This window comes from Eurosta solidaginis, chromosome X (genome assembly GCF_040869045.1).
Source record: "Eurosta solidaginis isolate ZX-2024a chromosome X, ASM4086904v1, whole genome shotgun sequence".
NCBI lineage: Eukaryota > Metazoa > Arthropoda > Insecta > Diptera > Tephritidae > Eurosta > Eurosta solidaginis.
In genome coordinates, this window is record NC_090324.1 from 39,901,770 (window position 1) to 39,911,640 (window position 9,871).

The 9,871-nt window shown below is 43.1% G+C and overlaps 2 pseudogenes; one reads left to right on the plus strand and one right to left on the minus strand.

The window, feature by feature from the left end:
• Window positions 1-212: 212 nt before the first annotated feature.
• LOC137234865 (glucose-6-phosphate isomerase-like) lies at window positions 213-7,471 on the plus strand (annotated as a pseudogene).
• A 1,113-nt stretch (window positions 7,472-8,584) lies between these two features.
• On the minus strand, window positions 8,585-9,159 carry LOC137234316 (translocon-associated protein subunit gamma pseudogene; annotated as a pseudogene).
• Window positions 9,160-9,871: the final 712 nt, after the last annotated feature.

Sequence of the window (9,871 nt, forward strand, 5' to 3'; positions counted from 1 at the left end):
TGTAAGATTGATTTAGTTCAATTTTTCTACTCTTTCTCGTAAAAGTTTCTTAGGCTTATCAATTAAATTTCTTGATTTATCAATTGAAATTCTGGTCAGCATACAAGAACAGGAACATATATTTAGCTATGTTTTTTTTTTCAGTTCAGTATTCAAACAAACGGGAAACTGTCCGATAGTTGGATTAGAACATATTAAACAAAGTTTGGAAAATGGATGGACCACTACAAATGCTAACGCAGGAGCCGGCATACCAAAAGTTGCAACAATTTTACAATGCTCACGGTAAAGAAATTAATATGAAAGAACTTTTTGCTCGGGATACAAATCGCTTCAGAAAATATATCTTGCGTCTAAAGACACCCATAAATGGCGAGATGTTAATTGATTATTCAAAGAATCGCATTACAGGAGATGTATGGCCAATGCTTTTTGATTTAGCAAAAGCGCGTAAAGTGACTGCAACACGCGATGCCATGTTTGCTGGGAATCCCATTAACATAACTGAAAATCGTTCAGTACTTCATGTTGCTTTACGTAATCGTGGAAATGATCAAATTCTGGTCGATTGTAATGATGTTATGCCGTTGGTACGTGCAGAGTTATCGTATATGAAAGAGTTCACCAATCAAGTAATATCAGGGGTATGGCGTGGCTGCACTGGCAAGCAAATAACTAATGTGGTTAACATTGGTATCGGTGGTTCAGATTTAGGGTCATTGAGGGTGACTGAATCCCTTAAACCATACTGCAAGGGATTACATTCACATTTTGTTTCGAATATTGATGGTACACATCTGGCAGAGGTTTAGAAACGTGTTAATTACGAGACCATCTTGTTTAGGATAGGTAGGATAGGTTAGGTGATAGCTACTCTGATAAGGATAGCTCACTTGGACAACACGAAGATCCGTTGTAATACCACATACACCAAAAATAACGGTGACTTAGATCTAGCTCCTTAGAGAATCGTTGGGTAGCAACGATAAAGCTCCAAATGATACCGATCTCAACTTTGGATATATCCTCGGGAGATCCAAGTGAGTCGCGACCAAAGTACTTTCGCCTAGTTCTGGCAAAAGCTTGACAATCAAGCATGAAGTGATTTGGTGATTCCACCTCATCATCCTCCATACAGCTGCAGCAGGATGGAGTTTCCAGTATATTGAGACGTACCGCATGGATACCCATGGGACAGTGCCCTGTCAAAACCCCAATGGCCATTGATAGGTGAGCCTTAGTGAACCCAATTATTTCAGCAGACTTCCTGCCATCCACTTTTGGCCAGAAAGATCTTGCTACCCTGCAAGACGTGGCTCTTTCCGATAGCCCCTCTGCAGCAGTACCAGGCAGGGGCGGCCTTCCTGGCCCGATCTTCCACATTGGGTCTCCAGGACAGTTTCTTGTCCAAAACAATCCCCAAATATTTAACCCTATCAGAAAGTACCAACGGTACCCCTCCAATCGAGGGAGTTCTGAAATCGGACATCTTAAATCTCCTTGTAAAAAGAACCAATTCCGTTTTTTCCCGGGTTGATCGCCAATCCACATGATTCAGCCCACCTAGCCACAGTAACCAGGTAGCCCTGCAGAACATCGCGCACGGTGCCAAGAAATTTGCCTCTGACTAGGATAGCGAGGTCTTCTGCATAGCCAACCACCCGACCACCATTGGCTTCCAGCTCCACAAGAAGCTCGTTGACTACCACAACCCAGAGGACAGGAGATAGGACACCCCCCTGTGGGGTACCCCTGAACACCTTCCTCTAAATTATGGCCCCTCCCCACTCCGCTGCGACAATTCTTCCGCATAGAAGTTTGCTAATAAATTCAGCCAGAGCCGCCTCGACTCCTAAACCCATCAGAGCTCTTTCGATTGCCCCCGGTAAGACATTGTTAAAAGCCCCCGCTATGTCTAGAAAGGCACCCAGAGCATACTCTTTGTATTCTGGGGACCCCTCTATTTGCTTTACAATCGAATGGAGAGCCGTTTCCGTCTGCCCTTGCAGTACTCATGCTGTGAAGCCGACAGTAACCCCCGAGGTATCCTTTCCCGTAGGTACAGTCAATCAAACGCTCAAACGTCTTAAGAAGAAACGACGGGAGACTGGTTGGCCTGAAATCCTTACGTGATACATGAGAGCTTCTGCCGGCCTTCGAATGAAAATAACCCTAACCGTGTGCCAAGACTTCGGGATATAGTTAAGTCTGAGGCAGTTAGTATAGATGATGGCCAACCAGCGGCAGGAAATCCCAAAGACTTTTGAAGTTGCGCAGGATTCATTCCATCTGGGCCCGTAGACTTATAGGGCTTGAACGACCCTATAGCCCAGGTTATTTGACTTTCCTGTATTGGAATGGCAGGCACTTCTGCATGGCCAACGACCGCCGACCATGCAGGCAAAGATTCCTGCGCAACTGGGACATCGGGAAAATGATTGTCCAGGGACTCCTCGTTACTCATCGACCAGTCCCCACCATCCTCTCTCAGATACCCCAGAGGAGCGGGATTCCTAGAGAGTATTTTTCTAAGCGTCGCGGATTCATTGCAGCCTTCTACGTCCGTACGTCGCAGGAGCTTCGCAATGCATCTCGCTTGGCAATCCTTATTTCATATTTATAAATCCCCAGACTCACCTTATAGAGCTCCCAATCCGAGGGTAATTTGCTCCTCCTGACTCTATTGAAAAGCCGCCGACTGGACGCTCTTAGGTCGTCAAGAGAATCCGACCACCAGGGCGGCTTGCCCTTCCCCCTGTAAATTTTCAATGGGCAGGACAGCTGAAAGGCGCTATTGCTTGCCGAAGTGAAGTTTTCCACAAGAACGTCTATCTCAGATTCGGACAGGTCCGAACTAACGGTAGGCGCCGCAGGCAATAGCTCTCCCAGCTTCCTACAATACAAGTCCCAGTTAGTACTTTTAGGGTTCCTAAAATATATTTTACCGGGACGTTCTTCGTTCACGAGAACTGAATATATCGGTGATCAGAGAAGGAGTGCTCGTTCAGAACCCTCCAGCCAGAAATTCGACCTTCCAGTTCTCTACTAACCAGGGTGAGGTCCAGGACCTCCTCGCTTACCGCAGTAATAAAAGTCGATTCATTCCCCCTATTTCATATACAAAGTCCCTCATCTACAATAAAAGTAAATAAAGACTCACCTCTAGTGTTGGTATCCGAGCTTCCCCAGATGCTATGATGGGCATTAGCATCGGCACCGATAATCACGCCAACACCTCTCCGCCTTGCTTCAGTGGTGATTTCGCCCAGTATCGCAGGTGGTGGTCCCGCTACATCCCCGTGGGGCATGTACGCTGAGACCACCCACATTTCATTACTTCCTCGCTCGAGGCAGACCGTGGTTACGTCAGTATTGCTGAAATTAGAGAGAATAAAAGTTTTGATCTCTTTTTTAACTAGCACACAGGATCTAGGCCTACTTGCCTCCCCATGCACCAAGTTGTTGAATTTTCCAGTCCTTAATCCAGAAATCTTACTGCCGTTACTACTCAGCCACGGCTCCTGGACAAGGACTATATCCACTCCGCCTTTTTCAAGGCATAGCAAATTTGCGGAAGCCGCCTTAGAGTGCTGAAGATTGATTTGACTGATTTCCATCAAAACCGCTCTTCTTCCGCACCCCATCATTGGCGGAATCGTGTTAGTCCTGTCCATTCTAAAAAGTCCCCCCTCAAGGCCGCTATCCGGAGCAGATTGTGTAGTCGCCCTTCAACGGTCCCGTGGTTATCTATGCTATGCAGGGAGGCCACGCGAGGGCTGACACATTACCTTATGAGTAATGCGTTCAGAGCCAGACCGGACGCGAAGCGGGAAAATTTTCAACCGCACCTACACCACCAACTTAACGGCGACGGAGCCGGAACGTACCTTGAGGCCCGCCACGGTTTTAACGGGACGTGGGCAGGTGCAGTATTAGCCTACCAGCCATTTCGGTAGGGTTTCACCCCGACCTACTAAGGTGGCAGAATACCGCACCTACCAGCCCAAAGTCATCAAGTCAAAATTGAATCTCAATAATCCAAAGCCCTAAACAATCCAGTTCGTCACCGTTGTGTGCCGATCTTGACTCTTAAAGAGTCCTCCCTCCCTTGAGCTCGGCACAATGACTCAGGGGTGCGGGTTTTATTGAGTTGTCCTCTCTAGATCCGCCATTATCAGTAGAAGCAGTGGCACCTCGTGCAGGACGTGATAACTAATCACGCGTGACATTCGTCACTATGGCCGGTCTAAGACTGATAACAGTCCCTGATCCAGAGCCTGGAACCACTTATGATATCCGAGCCAAGTATCTTAGCCCCCGACCACCTTGTTTACTGTTGCATCAAAAACCTTTACAACTCAAGAGACAATAACCAATGCTACATCAGTTAAGAGTTGGCTGCTGGAGCAAGCTAAAGACCCGTCTGCTGTAGGTAAGTATTTTGTAGCATTGTCCACAAACAAAGAAATGGTGACAGCATTCGGTGTTGACAGTAAAAACATGTTTGGGATTGGGTGAGTGGTCGTTATTCGCTTTGGTCTGCGATTTGTTTGTCAATTTGCCCATCCATTGGATTTGAAAATCTTGAACAGGTTCATACAAATTTATATTCCTTGCTCAATTTGTCCACAAATTTTTCATCCATGAACATGGGCTCTTACATCAGTTTGGCCGATCGAATAATCGAATTCGAGGCCGATTTTAATGACATAAATGCGGCTCTGCACACAGTATACACTCTTGCAATACAGCAAAAAGAATTGCAGGCGAAGTGGGAAAAAGCAGATACCGCCCTCGAGGAGTTACTTGACTCTGACACGCTTGACGCAAAAAAAATTGCAGCGGTCAAGATCAAGCATAAAGCGGCATATGCCGTATTCCTGAGATGCATGTCGAACATGGCTGAAATTCAAACTAAATTGAAGAAGGAAAAAGATAGGGCAGTTCGACCTGAGGGAGAACGCGCGCGCGAACATAGTATCCGCCTGCCAGCTTGCGATACTGGAGTATTCAAGGGCGACTACCTATCTTGGCCAACGTTTCGTGACCTGTTCACGGCCATCTATAAAAATAACAGTCGCTTAAGCCCGGTAGAAAAGTTGTTCCACCTTAACCAAAAAACCCAAGGTGAGGCAAAGGACATTGTCAAGAAATGTCCTTTGACAAATTAAGGCTTCGAAACAGCCTGGAAAAACCTATGTGAGAGATACGAGAATAAACGGATCCTCGTAAACTCAAGCTACAAATTTGGTTTAATATAAAAAAGATAGATAGCGAGTGCGGCAGCTCAATCAAACCTTACAGCGCGACATAAATAATTGTTTAGCATCCTTAAAAACCCATCAGATTGATGTTTCAAATTGGGATGCGATTATTACTTATTTATGTTCGACAAAATTACCTAAAATCAGAGGCCCACGGTTGGTGATAGCATGAAAAGCATAGCGTTTCTCCCGAGCCATATATTATAATCAACCCTTCGGTCTCGTGATGGTGCGAGTCTACCGGAGGGGAATCCTAAAACGTACTACGTGATGGCAATGGGTAAAGGGAGCGCGGGACATAAAGACGCGTTCAACCACGCGCCGTGATGCCCCGCTATCCCTAAGTTTGTGTGTCTCCCGAGGCCCTAATTATAATCAACTCCCCGGTCTCGTGATGGTGCGAGTCTACCGGATGGCGATCCTACATCTTCTTTTTTTTTTCTCTACCCCCGGTCTCGTGTCGAGTCTACCGGAGGGAACCCTACACCTGACTACTGGTGGGCAATGGGGAAAGGGAGCGAGATGCACGAAGACACGGGAGAGCTTACCAAAAGCTCGCAAACAAAAAGCATTTTTTTCTATTTTTTTTTAACAATATTAACCGGGGGCCACCTGAGCCGAAAATTCCCAAGTTCACTCGCTCGCCCCGAGCGAGGACACCAGAAGCCATCCCATTCACTCGTTATCCCATAACGAGGACATCATAAAAGCCTACCGCAGTAGGGCGAGCCGATTTTCCGCAGAACTTAAAGGCTTTCAGCCCATTATCTTTCTTAATTCCCAGCAAATCAACCCAACTTCACTCGCTCACCCAGAGCGAGGATCACAGAACACATACGCACTGGGCCAAATGCCCGAGGCCAACAATAAAATAAAAACCTGCAGTACGCATCGTCATTCGAATACCGTTGAGCATAGGGTTTATGAAAAGTATCGACACCAAGTAATCGTGCGCTTTCGTAAACCTATGAAGATCCGAAACATAAACCGATTCCACATTCATCGTTCCACGTCAAAACCCCGACTGGTAAATCGATTCAAAGAGGTGTCCTAAAGAAATGTCCTCATTGAGCCAAAGCCAATATCGTCCACTATGTGGTAAGACCTCCATAGGTCAACTAAACGCACGATTTCTGCCCATGGCGGCAAGATAATTATGTGTTTAGTGTCCAGAATCACCAAATCCCACAAAATTATGACAAGCTGCTAACTCCATAACAATCTCAATACACCCACGCCCTCAAAGAGGACCAGAAAATTTCTCAATACATCTTAAGGTGTCAAGCAATGGCGCTGAGAAATTTTTGTGAGTGGAGTTAACAGTTTACAGCGTCGTGCTATTTTTAATTTTTCAAGAAACTTTTCATTGCAGAAATACACTCGGAAACCCAGCGAAAGGGCCACCCCGTTCAGAAAACGTTGTTCATACCTGACAACTTTTTATATGCCATAAATCGGCCGAATGTAAGGAAATTTGGTAATGAGTACCGGTATCGACCCCCTTTTCAAAGATCCACCACTAGCGATCTTTTGCCCGCTTCTCAAATATTAACAAATACTTATTCAAATAGTTAACTCACCTCACCAGCACGGATTCCCATTTTTTTGGTGGACCGATTGACTTCTTTTTGAAACCGTTCGCTATCGTTCCTCTCCCGTCTGAGTCAGTCGTCCATCTCTTCTAATGGTATCATAGGACCTTCCGTAAACTCAAGCAAATTTCGGCGCAGCAACGCAATTTGTACAGGATCTGGTCATTGCGAATGTGTTTTTTGAAACATGCATCAAATTTCGACCAATAATTCTTCAACCAAATACCTGGTTTTGTATCACCACAGGTGTATGCAGTTGCTACATACATTGTACGCAAAATATAATCTTTAAATATATGATTGCAGAATACAAATCTACTGAATTAAACAAATTAGTATACCTTTAATTAACCTAAGTGCCTATTTACTGTGCCAATCCAGTATAAATATGTAGTGAAGCCCCATGAAGCCCATAATGGAAGCAATGATTTATATGCCTATTACCATATTGGCATGACGTTGAATGTAGATTGTATAAATCTACAGTTAAACCATTGGGGAATACTACTTGTAACTGCTGCAGAAATTTACTTATATCTGCAAAGGTATAAATGTCACAAAACTTCTTTATTGCCTCGCGATGATCCGAATAACAATGTTGCATATAACCACTGAATGTCGTTTGTGGTTGAGAGCAGAAGTAGCAACGTTTAAAATCCACCATAATGATCGATCATGTGTCTTAGTACAGGCAATTCCTGCTGTGACGCATATTGGCACATGGGGCATGCATACATACGAGTATTTTGAATTTTTTGTGATTTAATCTCATTAGCAGTTGATTCGTGCACCAAAGAAACATGAACAGCAAATGCGAGCTGATCGGCCACCAATTCCATGCAGTCTAAACTTTGTACATAGGTTAAGGTAGGACCAAGAGTTTTTAACTTGTCGATGTGTTCCAAAGACATGAATTTGAGATCAAAGGGCTTGTGACGCATACGTGCATAATGTTGCTCTAGTTGCGCCAGCGTTTGGCAACGGAAATCACAATGGCCACAGGTCAAGCCAGCTGATGTGGCTTCTGCGTCGGCTGCCAAATATTTTGTTGCCCTATGAACAGCTTTCATGTGCGCCATCAATACGAGACTATTAGCAACAAATGAAAGACAATGCGGACATTTGAGTTGTGTGCAAATACGAAAGCGGAATGGTTTTTCTGCATTAAATTTTTTACAAGTCGAAGCTTGCCAATGTTTTTCACGCAAATTCTTGGGATTTGCAAATTCTGAATTGCAATAGTAGCATAGATATCCAAATTTTTTAAATTCAAATTCTCGTCACTATCGCCATTTTCTGCCCCCTCATCATTATCATCTAAACATATACGTTTACTATAGCGCGTGGGATCATCTCGCAGCCAAAGAGGACGTGTATCGATCGTTTTAACCGTATTATCTTCTTGGGGCACATAAATTTGACGTGGATACGTGTCACATAATTCATAGTATAGATTTAAAGTTCATAATGTCCAAATTTCATTTGAAACATGCATACGTTTGAACTCATTTTCCAATTTAAAGAAATCCCAACCTGATGACTTTGGAAAATTATCTTTGGCCGGTTGATAGTTAAAGCCGTAAAGCTTGTTAATGGAAACTGGATGATAAAGCTTCATTAATGAGGTGTACACATCATGACATTCATAATCTTTTCTGAGTATTGCATGAACTCATTGAAAAAAAAAAATCGACGTGCTCTTCCCTACACACAAAAATTTAATTTCCTTTAGTTTGTTTGAGTGCTTGTGGAGAATAACGCCAAAGCTCCACTGGCCAAACCAATTGAAAATATATAATTTACCAATGGCGTTGAATTTTTTAGCAGGAAAAAGCTAATAAAGATAATTATAGCCAAAAAAAAAGTGCACTATTATAGAATATTGAAAATGTGGTAGCTTCATAATCGGCCGCTTCAATCTTCTTCCACAAGATGCGTTCATCCTTATCTTTGCGTGTAACTTTCTTATCGTCACCAATTTTACGATTAATTTCTCTTGTCACAGCATCTTCACGACGCACAGCTATCTTATGTTTTATCTGGAATTTAATAGTGCGGTAAGCCATTGCCATTAGATATGTGCTAGCGCCAGTTAATAACACAAAGAAAAATGTGCTGGATAGAAGGTCCATATTGTGTACGCGCCAGAAAAGCCAAATAGGAATAGCTGATACAATGAACGCATTGCCATAGAAGAGAGCCTATGAGTTGGTGCTGACATTACGGCTGAAATCCTGCAATAGCAGTTCGTCTTCCTTGGTGAAACCAGATGATTTCAGTTTTTGTTGCTTTCCTGGGCCCATTTTTTATTTGTATATGGCAGTAATGATACTCTTGTGTTAATTTTACTAACACAAAACTTTTAAATAATACACAATCACCAAATGTTGGAAGTGAAAGGGCGACGATTTTACAACCCGACAAAGCCAATCAAATATTCAAGCTAAAAAAAAAAAAAAAAATGTCGACTTCGGGTGCAAAAGAAAAAATGAGTCTCTACTCAACACTTCCTCTAATGATTCCTTGGATAATGCTCGAAAAAGATTCAGGTTGCAAACCATCTGTAGCCGGATATGTTTTTAAAGATGTAGTCATCTGAAATGAAACAAAAGAAAAGGCAGTTGAATAATTTTTACAGAACCTAGAAAATAAAAAAAGGGAACGACACCCAAAACCCATAATTCCCTATATCACGCCAACCGCCTGCATCCATCACCAGGCACCTGAAAATAAAAGGAATATTAATTAATAATCTAAAATAAAAATTCTTTATTTATTCAAATGAATAAATATTACAACTAACTTACCATTTTTCCTCCTCAATTGTCCATGCGCCGTACTCCAAGCGCCGTAGTAAAAAGAATTGAAAGAACGAGAAAAAAATCATTCGATTTATTTACCGCTTCTTTCAATTCAATGGAATTTTACATATTATACACGGGTGTATATGAATGTTCATTTGTTTTGTCTTTTGCCGTTGGCATATTTGTAACCAACGTATGTACATATGTAGGT